Source organism: Uloborus diversus, chromosome 7 (genome assembly GCF_026930045.1).
Source record: "Uloborus diversus isolate 005 chromosome 7, Udiv.v.3.1, whole genome shotgun sequence".
NCBI classification, from domain to species: domain Eukaryota; kingdom Metazoa; phylum Arthropoda; class Arachnida; order Araneae; family Uloboridae; genus Uloborus; species Uloborus diversus.
In genome coordinates, this window is record NC_072737.1 from 157,397,525 (window position 1) to 157,419,605 (window position 22,081).

Genomic DNA, 22,081 nt, shown 5'->3' on the forward strand with positions numbered 1-22,081 from the left:
CAGGGCTGTTGTAGACATAGTTCGGTTGTTTGTTTGTCAGGTTGAGGATCTCATATGGGATCAGAGACAGTTAAGTTTTTGTTTTCAGGCATGAAAATACACCTTCACATTTTTTTAAAGGAATGAAATTCATTTCGGAATAGTGTGATATTGAAGATTCGACTAGTGATCAATTCCGTAAAACAAAACTCACTGTGAAACAAGAGTGCCCGAAAACATGATGAAACCGAAAGTTCTGGGATCACTTGCGCAGGCGGTGTTATTAAATAGACAGGGCTGTTGTAGACATAGTTCGGTTGTTTGTTTGTCAGGTTGAGGATCTCATATGGGATCAGAGACAGTTAAGTTTTTGTTTTCAGGCATGAAAATACACCTTCACATTTTTTTAAAGGAATGAAATTCATTTCGGAATAGTGTGATATTGAAGATCCGACTAGTGATCAATTCCGTAAAACAAAACTCACTGTAAAACAGGAGTGCCCCGAAAACATGCTGAAACCGAAAGTTTTGGGATCACATGCGCAGGCGGTGTTATTAAATAGACAGGGCTGTTGTAGACATAGTTCGGTTGTTTGTTTGTCAGTTTGAGGATCTCATATGGGATCAGAGACAGTTAAGTTTTTGTTTTCAGGCATGAAAATACACCTTCACATTTTTTTAAAGGAATGAAATTCATTTCGGAATAGTGTGATATTGAAGATCCGACTAGTGATCAATTCCGTAAAACAAAACTCACTGTAAAACAGGAGTGCCCCGAAAACATGCTGAAACCGAAAGTTCTGGGATCACATGCGCAGGGGGTGTTATTAAATAGACAGGGCTGTTGTAGGCATAGTTCGGTTGTTTGTTTGTCAGGTTGAGGATCTCATATGGGATCAGAGACAGTTAAGTTTTTGTTTTCAGGCATGAAAATACACCTTCACATTTTTTTAAAGGAATGAAATTCATTTTGGAATAGTGTGATATGCAAAAACATTGAAGATCCGATTAGTGATCAATTCCGTAAAACAAAACTCACTGTAAAACAGGAGTGCCCCGAAAACATGCTGAAACCGAAAGTTCTGGGATCACTTGCGCAGGCGGTGTTATTAAATAGACAGGGCTGTTGTAGACATAGTTCGGTTGTTTGTTTGTCAGGTTGAGGATCTCATATGGGATCAGAGACAGTTAAGTTTTTGTTTTCAGGCATGAAAATACACCTTCACATTTTTTTAAAGGAATGAAATTCATTTTGGAATAGTGTGATATGCAAAAACATTGAAGATCCGACTAGTGATCAATTCCGTAGAACAAAACTCACTGTAAAACAGGAGTGCCCCGAAAACATGCTGAAACCGAAAGTTCTGGGATCACTTGCGCAGGCGGTGTTATTAAATAGACAGGGCTGTTGTAGACATAGTTCAGTTGTTTGTTTGTCAGGTTGAGGATCTCATATGGGATCAGAGACAGTTAGGTTTTTGTTTTCAGGCATGAAAATACACCTTCACATTTTTTTAAAGGAATGAAATTCTTTTCGGAATAGTGTGATATTGAAGATCCGACTAGTGATCAATTCCGTAAAACAAAACTCACTGTGAAACAAGAGTGCCCCGAAAACATGATGAAACCGAAAGTTCTGGGATCACTTGCGCAGGCGGTGTTATTAAATAGACAGGGCTGTTGTAGGCATAGTTCGGTTGTTTGTTTGTCAGGTTGAGGATCTCATATGGGATCAGAGACAGTTAAGTTTTTGTTTTCAGGCATGAAAATACACCTTCACATTTTTTTAAAGGAATGAAATTCATTTTGGAATAGTGTGATATTGAAGATCCGACTAGTGATCAATTCCGTAAAACAAAACTCACTGTAAAACAGGAGTGCCCCGAAAACATGCTGAAACCGAAAGTTCTGGGATGACTTGCGCAGGCGGTGTTATTAAATAGACAGGGCTGTTGTAGACATAGTTCGGTTGTTTGTTTGTCAGGTTGAGGATCTCATATGGGATCAGAGACAGTTAAGTTTTTGTTTTCAATCATGAAAATACACCTTCACATTTTTTTAAAGGAATGAAATTCCTTTTGGAATAGTGTGATATGCAAAAACATTGAAGATCCGACTAGTGATCAATTCCGTAAAACAAAACTCACTGTAAAACAGGAGTGCCCCGAAAACATGCTGAAACCGAAAGTTCTGGGATCACTTGCGCAGGCGGTGTTATTAAATAGACAGGGCTGTTGTAGACATAGTTCGGTTGTTTGTTTGTCAGGTTGAGGATCTCATATGGGATCAGAGACAGTTAAGTTTTTGTTTTCAGGCATGAAAATACACCTTCACATTTTTTTAAAGGAATGAAATTCATTTCGGAATAGTGTGATATTGAAGATCCGACTAGTGATCAATTCCGTAAAACAAAACTCACTGTGAAACAAGAGTGCCCCGAAAACATGATGAAACCGAAAGTCATAGGATCACTAGCGCAGATAGTCAACTCCATTTAGTCGTTTGTTTGTCATATTCAGCATATGATATCTGACCAAAGATACACAGCAAGGTTTTACTTTCTTTCTTAATTTTATTAATTATTATTAGTATTATTATTATTTTATTTTTTCGAGTTCAAGGTGTGAAAATCTCCTTGACATTTTTAAAGGAGTAAAATTCATGTTAAAAGAGTAAAATATAGGGAAAAATGTTGAAACCGAAAATTTTTGCACTGGCGGTTTTCAATAGACCGGGCTCTTGTAGGCGCTGTTCGGTTAATTGTTTGTCAGGTTGAGGATCTCATATGCAGGGTTGCCAGACGTCCCGGATTTCAAGGGACAGTCCCGTATTTTGAAAAATTGTCCCGCGTCCCGGGGAACATCCATACGGGATGGCTGAAATCCCGTATTCTGGCTAATAACAGTATTTTACAAAGCGAGACATCATTTTAAGGGGAAAAAATAACAAACATGTGAAAAAAAGAACATAATTTTGCAGCAAATGCAAAAATTGTTATCGTTTTTATTTGGTTCGTATGTTTTTGTTTTGGCGGCAGATCATGTTGCTTACTCATTCAGATTTCCACATTGGCTAGTGTAGCATTAAAAAACAATTTTTGCTCCACGATTCCTTCCATTAATATTTTTCATTAAGTAGTCACATTTAACAAGAAAATTTTTCGATTGCTCTGTTTCTGTTTCGCAAACGCAAGTAAAAAACTAGTTAGCACCTGTTCCTATCAACGTCGATCTGTACACTGAACATCGTTCTGTTGCTTGCTTTATTCTCTGATATATACATGTAGTTCCTAAAAGATTGTGCAGACCGATAAACATACCGAGAGGTATCTTCGGAAAGCTATAAAAACATTGTTGTTTATCACTCTTTAAAAATACACCATAACCAGTAATTGCCACTCAATCTCAAAAACATCCCCCCCCCATTTCACTCTTAGAAGCCTGTCCCGTATTTACTGTTCTTAAATCTGGCAACCCTGCTCATATGGGACCAGAAATACAGTTAATTTTTATTTTTCAAGGCATGAAAATACTCCTTGACATTTTTCAAAGAAGTGAAATTCATTTTGGAAGAATATAATATGCGAAAACATTGAAGACCAAACCAGTGATCAAATCCATTAAAAAAAAAAAAAAAAAAAAGAACTATCTGTGAAACAGCAATGGCCTGTTTCAGCATGATAAAACATGCTGATACAGTAAGTTCTGGGATCACTTGCGCAAACGATGTTATTAAATAGACCAGGCTGTTGCAGACACAGTTCGGTTGTTTGTTTATCAAGTTGAGGATCTGATATGGGATCAGAGATACTTAGTTTTTTTTTCTTTTTTCAAGACATAAAAATACTTCTTGACAGTTTTCAAAGGAGTAAAATTCATTTCAGAAGAGTATAATATGCGAAAGCATTGAAGCCCAAACTAGCAATCAATTCCATAAAACTATCGGTGAAACAGGAGTACCGCGAGAACGTGATGCAACCGAAAGTTCTAGGATCACTTGCACGGACAGTAGACTTTTTTAAGTTCAAGGTGTGGAAATACTCCTTGACATATTTAAAGGAGTAAAAATCATGTTGGAAAAGGGAAATATAGGGAAACATGTTGAAACTGAAAGTTCTGCGATCACTTGCACTGCGGTTTTCAAATAGACCGGGCTCTTGTAGGCGCTGTTTGATTGTTTGTTTGTCAAATTGAGGAGTTCATATGGGACCAGAGATTTTTTTTTCTCTAGACATGAGAGAAAATACTCTTTGACATTTTTTAAAATTAATGAAATTCATTTTGGAAGAGTGAAATATGCGAAAACATTGAAGACCAAACTAGTAATCAATTCCATAAAAACTAGTGGTGAAACAGAAGTGCCATGAGAGCATGCTGAAACCGAAGATTCTTGGATCACTTTCACGCACGTTAGACACAATTTAGTCGTTTTTTTGTAATGTTGAGTATCTGACATATGATCAGAGACATAGCTTGATTGTTCTTTTTTTCAGTTCAGGGTGAGAAATAACTCATAGTTGACATTTTTTAAAGGAGAAAACTCATGCTGAAAGATAGGGAAACAATCAGGGGCGGACGGGCCCTAAAATTGTTATGTGGAAAAATATTTTTGTCGGCCCTACCCAAAAAAGTTTGGCAGTATTTTTCCGAACGCAAAAAGTTTCTAGGGGGATTTTTTCATCAATTAAAAAAAAAAGAGGGGCCATATGTAGTTTTTGTTTAAAGTCATGTTTTTATTTTTATTATTATTATTTTTTTTTTTTGTTCGTTTGTAATGTGTTTATCTTGTAAGTGGGGTATAGAATATCTCCAATTTTAGGGTGTTCGCGGGTTTCTTCCCCGGAGAAAATTTTGAAAAAAAGGTCTAAACTTCTGCATTTTGAAGCTTTATAAGGGGTAATTGGTACAAAAAAATATCCAGTAAAAAAAGAGATGAACAAATCTTTTTTTAAAAAGTTTCTTTTGCAAATTAAGATAATAAAACTTGATTTTTGTTCGAAAAAATCAATAACAGCCAGTGGCGGCGCTATGCATCGGCGACTGCCGACAGCCTCGCAAAATTCCCAGAAGTTTTAAGAAATTTCCATGCTTTCAATTGAAGCTCTTATTAAATACAACAGACACAAAAGTAATCAAAGTAATGCTTGAAAGGGAGACTGCACAGAGCCAGCCTTAGCAAATCCGAGGCCAGATTGGCGAATTCTGTTGGATCCTTTTACAATATGATTGTACAATTGAGCAGTGCCTGTTCGTCGATTTTTCCGAAGCGGGTAAAGCTTTGAACCATCCGTCTTCCTTCAAATTTCTACATCACGTTTCATTTATTTTTAAAAATGAGTGAAATTCGTTTTAAAAAGAAATCGTTGAATTAAAAATATTCAATAATTACAGATTATTGATCAGCTAACTCTACTCCCACCACCCACGTCCTATTTCTTTTCTTTTTTTCGTAGTTACGTTAAAAATAAGAAAATTCAAAATGCTACTCCTCCACCCCCCCCCCATACACACATCAAAGGCATTATAGAATATCTGAAATTTCGTTTCTAGGTCTTCAATTTCGCGATATTTTCAGCTGAAATCCCCCAAATACTCAATAACATTGAAAATCGCTTAAAATTGCGTTTTGGAGCTTTAATTTTAAAAATTACCTAGCCTAATATTACAAAATATGGCCTTACAAACTCGTTTTTAAGGCTTGAATTTCAGAAAATATTTGGGCAAGGGTCCCCATACCGCCTTTCTTTTATATCATAAGCAATTAGGTTTTTTAAATTGCACTAACAAAAAGTTTAAGTGGAATGGCTCCTAAGTATAAAATATTGCTTAAGCTTTAAGAATCATAATTTTCAAAATATTTCCCGGAAAGACCTCCAGAACCTCCTTCCCGTAAAATCTTCAAAGTTTGTCTAAAATTCTGTTTTTGAAACTTTAACTTCGAGAACTTGCAGGGGGCAGAAGGAATCGATTTCGACCTATTTTTAAAAAAAAAGAAGCGATCGGGGACAGGCTCTGACCCTAAAGTCAATAAATATGGCCTATAATTGCGTTTTAAGGCTTCAATTTTTAGAAATTTCCACTGAGACCCATGCACCTTTTTTCCTCTAACATTGGCAAAGAACGCCTAAAATGGCATTTTTAAACTACAAATTTCAAAAATTTTCCGGAGGAGAACCCCTCAGAACCCCTTTTTTTATGAGGTCATTTTCCCCCTTCAAAGTGCCTCCCTCCTCCACCCCCAAAACCAAAAAAAAAAAAAAATTATCTTTGATTGCGCTACTTGCCACGAATAGGTTTTGTCATAGCAATTAAAAAGTGAATTGGAAACTAAGGGCCAATTGTTAGTAAAACAAAATAATTCTATGAATTCAATTATTTGTCTGAGAATATTTTATGATTAAAATAAGGGCTTCGCAAAACTGCATCGCAGACGTCTACTTTTGCTCTCGCGCCGCCACTGATAACAATCGTCTACAGACAGAAAGAGTGAGGGAGGAGAAAAGACAATGCCCTGTTACTGGCACACATCAGGTTTCGGTACAATAAGTTTTTGGTCACTCCTCAAATACAACAACGAATTAAATACAAACCGATCAATAGTAAAAAATGCTTTAAAAGAAATGGTGTACAGATTTCGAAAATAAGGAATGAGAAAGTAACATATTACCCATTTTAACTATTCTTAATTCAAACACTTGTCTCCCTTCGTAACAAGATACGCCAATAGTTTGGCAAGGAAAGCGTGACCACTGGAAGAGTAAAATGATCTATCAACATCCTCCCCCCCCCCATTACAGTTCTGACTGACTCTAAAAACACGAGAACAGCCCAGGGTCTTAGAACGGCCGGCCCAGCTAAAACTTTTTTTTTCCGAAATAAAATTGATTAAAACGGTACGTAAATGTTGAAAAAATATAACGGCCTAAGTTAGGTACGGCCCATGTGGAATTTTCCACATCTCCCACATGGCCAGTCCGCCCCTGGCAAACATATAGACATTGAAAGTTTCGCGATCACTTGCACTGACGGTTTTCAAATAAACCAGGCTCTTGTAGGCGCAATTTGGTTATTTGTTTGTCACATAGACTAATAATAAGAGTAGACAGAGCTTTCCCAGACTTGCTGATGAAAAAATTGGTTCATGGATACATCATGTGACTGGTGGAAGGCTTGGCGAAAACTTTGGCAGCATGGTTGCCAGATGGCCAGGATTATCTATAGTTTGGCACTCGACATGTATTTTAAGAAGTAATGTGTTTTTATTAAAAAAATTTTTCCAAGGTGCAGAGATGATTGAACTGTTTTTCTTTTAGTTATGCATTATTTTGACATTAGTAATTAGTTTTTGATCACAGTTTTCAGTAACTTTTATTTCATTCGGAACTGCTACGTCAGCGTTGGCGTAAACGTAATGGAGTAAACGTTTTGCGTTAACGCAAAAATGTACTAATCGGTATCTTAAATTGAAATTGTAGGTAAAAATCTTAGCGTTTGCCGATTCTTTTTGGGCGCTTGCATTTTTAATTGCTTAGAGAGTTATTGAAATTGAATAAAGAAAATGCACAATACTATCTAAACGAAAAACTCACTATATTAACAAAATATTTACAGCTTAGAATAAAAAATTTACAAATCGGACTCCACAAAAGATCATTCTTCCGTGTTCCATCAATTCTATTTATTTTATTTCTCGCTCGCGTTGATCGTCTGCTACGCTCAACGCCCGCTGTTGCTAGGATATCCACCAGTCACATGGTTTGGTTAAAGCCCTGTATCCGTCTCGGATCGAGGGCTTTAGGTTTGATTTATGAGCAGCAAAAGGGTTGCCATAGCTCGGTCTACTCTTATAATTAGTCTATGGTTTGTCAGGTTGAGGGTTTTTTGTACCTTGTATGGCTAGAGGTACAGTTAGGTTCTTCTTTCTTTCTTTCTTTTTTTCCAGGACTTGAAAATAGTTTTTGACATTTTTTAAGGCAGTGAAATTCATTTTGGAAGACTGAAATGTAGGAAAACATGTTGACAGCGAAAGTTCTACGATCTGATCGTATTCGAATAGACCGGGTTGTTGTTGCCAGAGCTCTGTTGTTTGTCAGGTGGAGAATCCTACATAGGCTCAAAGATATAATTAGGTTTTTTTTTTTTTTTTTGAGCAATCAAGATTGCTTATTGCTTTCATTTGACTGTTTTGATGTGCTATCATTTTATTTTCCCGCCAGCACCCTCTGCAGCGTCACCATCGACCGGCTCCTCACGATGCTGCTCCTATAGCGAAAACCGTCTCCAGGTTGCATCCATATACTACACACACGTGCATACATACATGCACGTATAAACAAACACATACACACATACAGACACCTACACATACACAAGCACATACACATACATACACTTACACACATACACAAGCACATATACACACATACAGACACCTACACATACACACACTCATGCCTACACACACATACACCTCCCCCCCCCCCCACATCACAAACACTCATACACACAATTACCCACACACTCATGCCTGCACACAGACACAAACACATATGCCTACATACACACACACTCGTGATTGCGAAAAACATAATTTAAATTCCAAATGTCAAAATTCAATTTTTTTTTTTTTTTTTGGAAATTTGTGCGATTTAGTTGTAATAATGTCGTTTACGAACCCCAACGTTATGAACATTATGAATTTTTTTTTTGTTTTTTTTTTTCCCTTCAAGTCATGAAAATACTTTTTAGCCTACTTTCCCAGTAAAAATCAGAGAAAGAAGAAAAAAGCATGAAAGAAGGCTTAATACATCTTAAAAATATCCCGAAAAACAAAAAAAAAGTCAAAAATAAATAAAATAGTTAGATAAATATTGAAAAATTAAAAATTGGAAAGTAGGGTATTGAGATGGGGAAAAATGTCTGTCGGTCTGTCTGTCTGTCCCCCCCCCCCCCTAATAACTTTTGAATGAATAGTCCGATTCGAAAAAAAAAATTTTGTTAGAAAGATCTCGGCGAGGACATCTCATTCCCATAATTCATTTTTTGATTTGAACAATTTTTTGTTCAATTTTGAGCAGCTCAAAAAACTTAACATTAGCGCCTACGGGGAAATTCAAATCAAAAATAAATCTTGAACTTAGAAGCGAAGTGGCTCCAAACAAACTTTGTAGGGAAAAGCTTTTGATGGAAAACATGCATCGAAAATATCTTTTAGATTTGAACAAGTTTTCGTTCAATTTTGAACAGTTCAAATCTCTTAACATTTGCGCTTAAGGGGAAACTGAAAGTCAATATAGATTCCGAACTTAAAGGCGGATTTACTTCAAACAAACTTTGTTGGAAATAGCTCTTGACGACCTACTCCCGACTCCGACTCCAAGAATTTAGGGGCACCTGACTCCGACTCTGACTCCTGTGCCCGACAATTAATCGGACTCCGACTCCCCGACTTCGACTATGACTTCGTAGCTTTGGCAAACATTTATACACGGAGGACAAATGACTGACTTCGATTCTTGGATAATCGACTCCGACTCTTTTATCCCAAAATGAGATTGACTCCGACCCCGCTGCTGTGGTTAACTGTGAAATAATTATTGTTGATATGACTTGTTTTTATTTTCACGCTAAAGTTTTAATTTAGGTATTCAGTTTTCGGCGAATAAACTCGAAGTCATTTATGTTAAAGATATGCTCAGACGATTTTTTTTTTTTTTTGACAATGAAAATTATTTCTTTAAGTTGACATTTTATTGTTTTTATTTATTTTGATAAGTGCATTAATTCGTTTAAAAAATTATTTTTGGCAACAGGGGAAAAAGAAACGATTTTTTTTATATGAGGTATTTATTTTAATGAACTTATTATTGTTATTTTTTCGTTTTGAAAACTGTTAAAGATTTTTTTTTAAAGGAAAGAAGTGTATTAGCTGCTTTGTTTAAAAGGTGCTGCTATTTTATTTGTTCATTTTTTTTAAAGAAAAATAAGGAATATTTTATTCCTAGAAATCAGCTTAAAATATTTAAAAAAAATATGTTTGAAAAAATTTGCGATTTTAGCTATTTTTGAGAATATTGATCAGGTACTAGAAAGTAGTATGGGTATACGGGAAAGTAGGCTCGTCTAGTTCTAGACAGAACTTCTTGTTGAGTTGGAGAAGTGAAATTCATTTTAGAAGAGGGAAATACATAAAAATAGTGAAGACCGTAGACGTGTTGAAACCGAAAGTTCTGGGACGTTTCGCACGCAGACGGTGTTGAAATGAAGTTCAGACACAGTTCTGTTTGTCAGGTTGAAGATCTCACGTAGAACCAGATACAATTTTTTTTTCATGGCTCAAAAATACTCCTTGATGTTTTGTAGAGGAGTGAAATTCATTTTAAAGGAGCGAAATACTTAAAAACGGTAAAGATTGTAGTTGTGATCCACGTCATGAAAAAACTAACCATAAAAAAAAAGAGTGGCGCGAAAACATGCCTAAATCGAAAGTTCTGGAATGATTTGAACAGAAAGTGTTAAACTGGACAGAGCTGCTGTAGACGCAGTTCTGTTGTTTGTTTGTTAGGGTAAGAATTTCAAGCAGGGCCAAAGATACAGGATGTTTTTATTTTTATTTTTTCTTTAGGGTGTGCAAATACTCCTTGATATTTTTAAAGGAGTGAAATTAATTTTAGGAGAGTGAAATACAGTAGACCTTCGTTTTACGCGGGGGTTACGTTCCACGGAAATGGCGAAACCGCGTAAATTGAGACCTAATACTAGTGTTAAAATAGGGGTTTGGTTCCGTAGATAACAAAATACTTCATCCTAGTGATGACTACTTGTATAATAAGTTTAATGTGTACTTATATCGACTTTTATGCACAACATGCATAAAGAAAACATAAATTAATTTCGTGTCCTGTTTATAAAGAGGAGCTGGCTATGATAGTCTTTTGGCAGTCATTAAGAATTTTTCTCTATAATTCTTTGCAGAGCATTAACGCATCCATGATCACTTGCGTCATTTCCATGATAGATCTTCCTTCACTAACAAATCAGAAAGATCATGTCTGTTGTCTTGGAAATGCTCAAAATTTTCAGTGTGAACGTTTTTAGTTGTGCGTCACCGATGTCGGTATCCTCGTTGGTTTTGACCTCCTTTGTCACTTCTAAAAGCTCTTCTTTCAGTGAGTTCTGAAATGTGTGAGTTTAATAACTTTACTTCTGGAAAGAGCTCTGGAACCAATCGCATAAAATGTCTCCAGTGGCCCGAGCTCGATTATTAGCAAGCAAAATGCAGTTGATTACTGAGTCTTTAGGAGTTTGGATTTTGAAAGAGGGGAAAATTTTATCTGTTTGTATTGCCACATCCGTGTAAAACTGAAACTCATCCGCGTAAAATAAAATAAAGGTGTCAAATCTTAAACGCGTATAATCGAAACCGCGTAAAATAAACTCGCGTAAAACGAAGGTCTACTGTATACGAAAACGAGAACTGTATACGAAAAGATTATAGCAGTGATCAATTCCATAAAAAAAAATAAAGCAGGGAAAGAAGAGATATGTACTTTTTTGATTGCTAGCATTTAGAATGTTCAATATTTTGTATTTAAAAAAAAACTAGTATGTTGTGGCCATTACGAAACTTTCTTCTATATCTTTCTTATAATTCTGATCCCTCCCCATGCTTAACGAGGAAGCAATATTCCCAACAAAAACAAAAGCAAAGCAAAGAGCGAAAATTGAAAGTTATTTTAAAAGCCTTGCTTGAATTAATTACAAATATTTTATTTGTTAACAAACATAAGATGGCAACAGTTAAAAATTTTAAATCATTAAGATAATATTTCCGATCATTTCCATACAATTAAAATCACGAGAAATACGCAGACGACAATCTATTACGATTTATCTTTCTTATTGTTGCATTAATAAAAATATTTTTATTCGCAAAAAAAAAAAAAAAAAAAAAAAAATCAACACCTCTTGGAGCGATCGGCGTCAAAATTGAACCAAAGCCTGTTTACATGTGGATTCACATATATTCCAAATTTCAACCAGAACGTAGCATTACTTCTTGAGATAGGGCACACACAATGGAAAAAAAGAACGGGCGATTGCGCTACCCCCTTTTTAGCTGTTGACACCAAAATAAAATCAGCTCTTATACCCACTAACGGCTACTTGCCGATAAATTTTTCTTTCATTCCGTTCATTATTTCTTGAGATACAGCAATCACAATTGACGACAAAAAAACGTTCTATAGCTCAACCCCCCTTTAAGTTATTGACACCAAAATTGAATCAGCACCTGTTCCTGTTAATGGCAACATATGGACCAAATTTTGTTTGATTCCGCCAGTTACTTCCTGAGGAATAGCAAGCACGCGTAACTCAAAAAACGTCCCATTGCTCCACCCCCCTTGGAGGAATTCGCGCCAAAAACCAATGGGCACAAGTTCACATAGGAGCACATATGTGTACCAAATTTCGTTCGATTTCATGCGGTAGTTTTTGCTGTAGAGCGGCCACAAAAAACTGGTCACACACAGACGTGACACACACACATACACACACACACACATACACACATACACACACACATACACACACACACATACACACATACACACACACATACACACACACAGACAGACAGACATTTTCCAAAAATAGTCGAAATGGACTCAGCACACATCAAAACGTTCGAATCCGTCGAAATTCGAAATTCGAAAATTTGCACGAATCCAATACTTTCTTCTATATATTAGATATAGAAGAAAGTAAAAAGAGCAAAACATTTAAAGATAATATACATTTAGAATTCCGTTTCCCCCCTCCTTCCCCATTTTTCTGGATGCTAAATTTTCATTCAAAATACAATGCGTGAAAATACACTTTTTATGGCGCATTTCCGATTTTAAATGTGTGAAATACTTTTAGAGACGCAGAAAATATCTCTGTATGGAGCTGTGAAATTGATTTTCGCAGTTCTATACAAAGTAAAATAGTTAATTTCATTTATTTATTCACTCATTTATTAAATCACTTACGTAATAATTCATTAATTCATTTACATTCCTTCATTCATCAATTCATTTACATTCCTTCATTCATCAATTCACTTATTCATTCATTCATTCCCTTATTTTCTTATCCATTCGCTATTTTATGTACTTATTTATTTTTCTCCTTTATTTATTTATTCGTTTACTGGTTCATTATTTATTCATTCATTCGACGAAAATGATCGTTTGTAATCAAACAAAAACTATTTCATTTGAAAAATATTTTTTTCCCTTTATCATCATCACATATGCAAGAAAAAACTGAAAATCTCCCTCCCCCTTCTTTTTTTTTTTTTTTTTTTGGAGGTACAACTTCACTGCCGAATATGAAAAATAATATCTCACCGTAAGTTACACTTTAAAATACATTGTTATTTCCTAATGTACTGCAATTTTCAAAACAAATTTCCACTTTGTTCATTTTGAAAAAAGTAAGTTATTTTAACTTTTTCCCATATTCCCCTACATTCCTAATGTATCATGAAACATTAATCTCATGAAATGTTCAAAATTTCGCTGAGCTAAGACATGAAAATTAGACGGAGACAGAAAAATTAAAAAAAAAAATTATATTAATTTGAATTTTTGGCATCTTGAATTCAAATTATGTTTTTCGCAATCACGAGCGCGTGTATGCGCGTGTGTGTTTGTGTAGGCGCATGTGTGTGGGTGCGTGTGTGTGTAAGTGTATGTATGCATGTGTGTGAATGAGTGTTGTGTACGCGCGTGTGCGTGTAGGCGTTCGTGTGTGTGTATGTAGGCATGTGTGTTTGTGTCTGTGTGCAGGCAGGAGTGTGTGTATGTGTGTGTGTAGAAGTGTGTGAAGTCGTGTGTTTGTATGTGTGTGAGCGTGCGTGTGTGTAGGACATGGACGCCTCCGACCAGGAGAAGCGGATAGCTCAGGACCGGGGGACAGCCGCGCCTGGAGGACGGCGGGCGGTGGTGCTTCAGAGGCCCCAGGTTCAAACTGAAAAAGGAACCGTAACATCAAGGACGGTCAAGTGAGAACAATAAGCAATCGTGATTGCTCAAAAAAAAAAAAAAAAAAATTACGAGCACTTTTCAAAACTGATATTTTCCACTTTGTTCTTTTAAAGAACAGATATATTATTATTAGAGCACAAAACATAGGTTTTTTGCTAAATTACAATATCGAAGTTTTGAAATGCATTCACAATGGGGTGGTTTCCTTCAGTCAAAAGTACTACTTTTAGTCATTGAAATGGATAGAATGAGCAAAAAAAAAAAAAAAAGCATGAACCCAGAAAATACTTTCATTTTCCCAACAGCTTTTTTTTAATTAATTTTTTTAAATGTCCGATTTTTTAAACAAAGCGTGGTCTTTGTGACGCCTCAAATGATGCACTTTGCCGCATCTTTCTACTACGTTTCCACGTTATGATAATCAAGCAGCGAATTAAAATTACGCTCTACGCTTGCTATCAACCATATTGTTGCCAATACACGTGAGTAAAGATGCGAATTAAATATTTTGCACTGGGAATGGCAACACTGAATGGCATTTCATCATTTGTGATGTCATCGGCAAGAAATGTAAACAATGAAAGCGCTCCGATTTAAGTATTTTTTTAAAAATATTAAACTAAATAAGTTATTTAAAAAATGGTCAAATCCTATGTTTTTAAGCATGCTCTTTCAGAAAAAAATACTTTTGAAATTTTGGAAATGACCCCATTCATTCATTAAGTGATGCGAAAACTGTCTACTCGCATTGATTTTCGGGAGAAAATGCAAATGCAACCTACGTTTTGTTTCCTTACAAGGTTACTCTTCCTGCCGTGAAGCGTAGCATTAGAGATGTCTCGCGCAATGGGTTTGATGAAAAATGCATCCTTATCAAACAGGAAACACTGGAACAAAACATTGACAATAATTTTCAGGGATGCCCACAGAGGGGGATTATGACGCAAGCTGCACCATCAACTTTTATTTTGGGAGTGGGGGGGGGATTTTTAAATGCTTTTATTTATTTATTTAAATTTATTTACGGATTTATTTTTTATTTAAACTATTTATTTTATTTATTCTGTTTAGATTTTATTTCATTTATTTATTTAGTGTGCGTGCGTGTGTCATTGGCGTAACACAGGACTTCTTTACTAATAATAAAGCTCAAAGTCTCTCTGTCAGGATGTCTGGATGTCTAGATGTCTAAATGTCTGGATCTCTGTGACGCGCATAGCGCCTAGACCGTTGGGCCAATTTTCATGAGGTTCGGCACAAAATTAGTTTGTAGCATGGGGGTGTGCACCTCGAAGCGATTTTTCGGAAATTCGATTTTGTTCTTTTTTTTATTTCAATTTTGAGAACACTTTCCGGAGTGAAATTATCATAAGATGGACGAATAAATTATGAAATTATCATGACGTGGAATGGGAGAGCGAATGAACATAGCCAATTGGCGAGAAATTCGTCATCCATTATTTGTAAATATACAGGCGAACCAAATGACCTTTTAATTTTCTTCTACTGGCAAAGCCGTGCGGGTACCGTTAGAATGCAATAAATATGGAATGAACGAACTGTGATACAGATGCACTTGCTGTGGCTAATGGGTGCATTCTAATTTCTAATAAAATAATAACGCTAATAATAATTAGAAATGACTAAATAAATTAATTAATAAAAAATATTTTAAAGAAATATACAAAATAAAGTAAGAGAGTTGAAAAATAAAAAAGGGAAAAGGGTTGAGAAATTTTTTTTCAGGGGGGGGGGGTGCCCCTGACAATTTTATTTTTTTTGCTTTTTTTAATGCTACTAAACTTTGATCTCATACATGCAGTACGAAAAGCATATGAGTGCTACGCAGGCCTGAACTGCCTCCTCAACTGGATACTGGAGAACGGAGGGTCTTCTTCGGAATTTTTTTTTTTTTTTTTTTTTGAAAATTACTTGCTCAGAAAATGCGTTTTGCTTTATTGAAGTAAAACTTTTTATGCGAGGGCTTTGAACTTCTGATCTGCAAGCTTTTTGTGTGACGGAAGCGATGTAGTTGTTTTTTAATTGTTGACAGAAACAATGAAAAGTAATAGAAATTATAAAATTAAACCCTTCTGCTTTTTAGCCTACTTTACCAGTAAAAGTCAGAGGAGAAGAAAAAAGCATGAAAGAAGGCTTAATGCATCTTGAAAATATTACAAAAAAAAAAAAAATGAATAAATAAATAAATAAAATAAATAAAAAAAAATAATAATAATTAAATAAATATCGAAAAATTAAAAATTGGAAAGTAGGGTATTGAGATGGGGGAAAATGTCTGTCTGTCTGTCTGTCCCCCCAATAATAACTTTTGAGTGAATAGTCCGATTGGAACAAAAAAAATTTCTTGTTCGTAAGATCTCGGCGAGGACACCTCATTCCTATATTTCATCTTTTGATTTGAACTATTTTTTGTTCAATTTTGAACAGTTCAACAAACTTAACATTAGCGCCTACGGGGAAATTCAAGGCAATTCCGAACTGTGAGACGAATTTGCTTCCAACAAACTTCGCAGGAAAAAAGCTTTTGATGGAAAACTTGTATACAAAATATCTTTTTGATTTGAACAATTTTCCGTTCAATTTTGAACAGTTTACGGGGGAACTGAAAGTTAATGTAGATTCCGTACTTGAAGGCGGATTCACTTTAAACAAATTTTGTTCGAAATAGCTCTTGACGACAAACTCCAGACTCCGACTCCGAGAATTTAGGGGCATCTGATTCCGCCTCCGACTCCTGTTCCCGACTATTAGTCGGACTCCGACTTCCCGACTTCGACTCTGACTTCGTAGCTTTGGCAAAAATTTATACACGGAGGAAAAATGACTGACTCCGATTCTTGGATATTCGACTCCGACTCCTTTACCACAAAATGAGATTGACTACAACTCCGACTCCACAGCCATGGTTTTAACTGTGAAATAATTATTGTTAAAATGACTTGTTTTTATTTTCACTCAAAAGTTTTAATTTAGGTATTCAGTTTTCGGCGGATAAACTCGAAGTCATTTATGTTTCTACATAAAGATATGCGCAGATGATTTTTTTTTTTTTGACAATGAAAATTATTTTTTTAAGTTGACATTTTATTGTTTTTATTTACAATTTTTTTAAGTGCATTAATTCATTTAACCGTACCGTAATTTGATATGAAGTCTGACTTCTATAGTGCACACATGCCATAGAAACCCGTGTATAGGTTAGGCAACCATTCACAGCATAAGAACACATTCACACAAAGGAAGGACATGGACAGAAGAGAGAAAGTACATCCATGCCCGAGCCGGGATTCGAACCCGGAACCTCCCTGTCGCAGTCAGACTTCCCTCTTTTTTAAGACTAAATTGCTAAAAATTACTAGGATAACTGCACCAGTAACAAACAAGGGCCCGATAACAGTCGTAATTTTGGATTTAAATAATTTTAGGCAGATAAAACTGATGTTGCTACGACCCACGGTGCAACCATCTAGTGTTATCAGAGTGAATTTTATGAGCCATTTGGTATTTAAAAAGCAGAGGTGGAAGGTTATGAATAGCTACCACGAGGTTTGCCGGTGTTTCATGTTCATTAGAATTTAATAAGTTTTAAGGTCTAAAAATAAAGAACTTTCGCACATTTTGAAGAGGAAAGGAGAATTTTGTCCATTACTCATCCTTTCCTCATCCTATCTGTTATTGAATATCATCAGAATTCTCTGTGTCTATTAGTGGGGGTCAAGGGTGCCCATATAGGGGGACAAGTAGGGGCTCGACCCCCCCCCCCCCCAGAAATGAGAATTTCCTTGCTTTTAGTATTTTTTCATTGTAAAAATGTAAAAACATTTCTTCTCTAGTTATTAATGAATAAGTTATTAAAAATTTCAAATTTTAATGTCTCTAATCTGTCCTGAAATCGTTTTCCATCGGGAAAAAATTCAACCAAACCATAGGGAAAGTATCTGAGCCCCCCCCCCCCCCCCCCCACGTAACAATTTTGCATAAAGGCGCCCTTGCGGGGTCCTTTTTCGAAATTGAGCAAATAAAAATAGAATTAACTAATTCAGAGGATCCAGAAGCAGCCAAACGTTAGATGAGATGTAGTTGCATGAGAGAAAAATAGTTTTAAAAATCTAAATACATTAAAAGGTTCAAAAAATTGATTTATTCCAACTCTAGTTTTTTGAGTTGTGTCACTGTCGTTGCCGGGGTCAGGTCCTGATTACTGAATAGGCTTACTAGGCCTTTGCCGAGGGCCCGCAAATGGCCATTTTTTTAAAACCAATAGCTAAAACTGTTTTCACCAATATCTAAAATTGTAAGGAATGACGAAACAGGGGCCCCGAAAAAGCAAATGGCCTAGAGCCCCCTGATATCTTAATCGGGACCTGGCCGGGGTGCGGTTTGATAGCCACTAATTTAGAAAACCACTCTTAAAACAACTTTCCGGAACTGCTACTTGTCTCAACACATATTTATTCATTAAGGCCCCGTCAGAAAATACGTTGCGGTTTTCAGGTGGCAACTTAGCAGTCGATCTTTAAAGCGGCACTTGCATTGAGCGCGGGGGTTGTTGCATCTATGTGCACTTGATATGCCCCGTCCTGCTGCAAATGAAATTAACGATTTCATCAGGTCCGCTAATCCAGCGGACCGCTTTAATTGCCGGAAGCAGGTTGCACCCGCGGGGCGTCCACCGCTAAAAACATGGTCTCCTGAAGCCGAGAATCGTCTGTCGTGCCTCCTCAGCTGGTCGAAATTCCACAGACCGTGAAAACAAGTTCATTAAAAACGCAACGGCGCACGCCCAAAGACAACAGGTGAAACACACGAGGCTCCCTCACTTTTTCACTGGAGCCCACGCCATCATAGTAAAAACCTGCAAGCCAATTTTTTTCGCCATTTTTAGAAGAAGCACGTTTTAGGACTGAAAGTAAATTTATTTTACAGAGCTGTTTAACTCCCTCTACCTGTTATCATTTCTCAATGGGAAAACCTGTAACGTATGTTCAAATACACGGAATTTTATAGGCCTTGATAGTCTGATCGCTAGCGCGGGTCCAGAGGGGGATCATGGACGTCATCATGGGGGGGGGGGGCAAACTGCCCCTCCCTAGAAGACAACCTCTGACTCCATGCTCTTTCCAAATGTCATCAAAGACAATTTAAATTTTAGGACTTCAATTTCGAAAAAGATCCAAAGAGAGAGATACATAAGTGCTTTTTCTACTTTCATCTGACCAAAAATGCTACAAAATGTTTTTTAGGGGGAGAGGAGTTCTATAATTTCAAGCGATTTCCGAGGTCCATACGAGTGCGGGAGGGGGGGGGGGACTAAAAACCACTATTTTGTTGTGCCTGTGCTTGCCCTTCCCTAATTGGAATCCCGGCTACGCCCATGGACGTCATGACCCCTCTCTGACATTTGGTTCTGCTATCATAATTTTAAAGTTATTTAATTTGCAAATATAAAACTTTTATAAACTCTCCAAATTTGATCTGGAGATCTCAATAAGCAGGGGCCGGATTAACGAAGTTCTACTATGTGTGGTAAAAAATTTAATAAAATGTTGTATAAAGTGAAGAAAGAAAGAAATTAACGCTATTTTTTTTAGTGTCTCTAAAATTATGGTGCCCAGGTCTCGGACCCCAGTAACCAGGGACAGACTGGCTCGCCGGCAGGTACGCCCTCCCTCCCGTATGGCTTCTAACCTGTGTGCCCTTGGGGTGGGGGGGGGGAAACGGGGCAGTCCTGCAATTCCAACCCGTATCTGTCGTTTGAAACAATTTTTGTGCTACATTCTGTCACTTCAGAAAATGGGTCACTGCAGCGTCTCACAGTTGTTGTGGGTACCAAGGGTGCCCCGTTGGGAGGTCACGAGATCTTCCAAAAATTTTCCTTATTCGGCAAATTTAAGGACATTCCTGCGATGTTTCAATTCTAAAATTCCCGCACGTTCATTTTCATTAGATGTGCTGTTACCCGTATTTTATCACTCAGCAAAACTTGAGGTTCCATTCAGAAAATTAAGGATTTCCACCTTCCCAAAAATTTTAGAGCGGTGCACCCCTGTTGAGGACTTCCGCACAGGCTTCCTAAAAACGGGATTCTCCTGATCAGGTCCTGATTCCCGCACAGGCCTACTAGGCCTTGGTCTGAGACCCCTATTCCTAAGGGGCCCCAAATTACTGAAAGAATTTTGCATAGCATTACAGCTACACAAAAAACACATATACTATTTTTAAAATAATAGTGAAAAAATGATGTCTTTTTAATTGGTAAAAAAAACTTTCCTTAAGGAGAATTTTTATTCATTCTGCCATTAGTGAATTTACATGTCACAAAAAAGAGTGACCCCAAAGGAGAATTATAAATGCACATGATAAATGATTTACATAGTTCCGTGACACACAAAGGGGCTCCCAAAGATTCATTCCGACGGGGGTGATGGGCCCCCAAACCTGTAAATCAACCACTGCATTCTGCTACGGAGCCTCCAGGGGACCTGGAAGTTATTGTGATTCTAGGGTCTCACTTTTAGTTAGTCGGGCCCTGCTCCTGATCGAATCGTGACAGGGCCGGATTTGGGCCCCGGGGCAACGAAGGTGTAGAGGCCCCTAATCAGGGTTCGAAAAGATCATCATATTTTCGAAAATATCGATACTTTGATATGTATCCGAATATTTTGATATATACGTATATATCCGATATTTTCGATCCGTGAAAGTTAGGATATTTTGTAAAAATTTATTGTGGGGGCCCCTTTGTTGTGGAGGCCCCGGGGCAGTAGCCCCGCCTGCCGTCCCCTAAATCCGGCCCTGAATCGGGATCATAGTCACCTTATGCATCCCGTGCATTCATGCCCTGGGTAATGTGATTTTCATTTCAACTCACTGTGCTCGGTTTTAATCAATGTTAATAAAACTTTATTTTTCTGTGAAAAAACGGGAACCAGATTCGCTAAAAGTACAGCTTAAAAAAACAATCGAAGATAGACCGTTCCTATGCGAACCATCTGGCTCCTCCAGCAAACTCGCATACCCGGAAGTACGCAGTTATTCCTTTTTATATTATTCACTTATTTAGCATGCGGGCAGATGTGTAAAAGGGTTCTGTTTCATTTTTTCCCGCCAGAATTATTTAGTCTCGTGGCGACCTTGTTGCTCGTTTGTTTTCTTGTCATCCTGTTTTGCAGCTCATTTACTTTTTTGTTTCTTCTCTTTCCAAATGTTGCAGCCAGGCGCATAATTAAACGCTGTTGCTGTAAATAGTTTGATGAAAATTTTGCGAAAAGCAGGTGCAGACGTTCTCAGTTGGTTTGGGATAAGGGACTGTCTGTTTGGTTTTGCAGACGAGGAAAATTGCACCACCTTGGGTCATCTGGTGGTTTCAAGATCAAGGCTGAGAGTTTTGTGGTTATGCATTATAATGCAGTGTGGTGTGTGGAGCCATTCGTAGGTCTTTTGATTTTGCTTAGTAGGAGCGGTTGAACATCCTTTTTTAAAAATTACCAATGAACAGATAGGTCCCCAAACTTTTTTTTTTTTGGGGGGGGGATTTTGCGATTTGCCGAATGGAACTCCGAATAATGCCGAATGATAACACACGATCATCATACTAAAAGTACGGCTTCAAATTTGTCGAATCGTCAGACGAAAATTACCAAATAAGAAATTTTGTGAGGTACATGGGTGCCCACAGGGGGGGGGGGATTATGGCGCAAGTTGCGCCATCAAAATGGGGGCGAGGGGATTTTTAATTTTTTAAAATTTCATTTTATTTGTTGATTTAATTTTAATGAAAATTGTTAAGTTAATTTTATTCTGTTTATATATTATTTCATTTATTTATTTAATTTGTGTGAGTATGTCGTTAACGCAGGGGCGGATACAGGATTTCATTTTAGGGGGAGGGGTCATGCTCAAGAATGTAGTCTTACGTACGACAATTTTTTTGAACTTTGTTGTCTTTAGGTGTCAACAAAAAGCACAAAATCGGCCATTAGTTGGTTGAAAACTTAACTAATTTTAACTATTACTATTTGAATAGTTATATCATGATTAATTAAACTT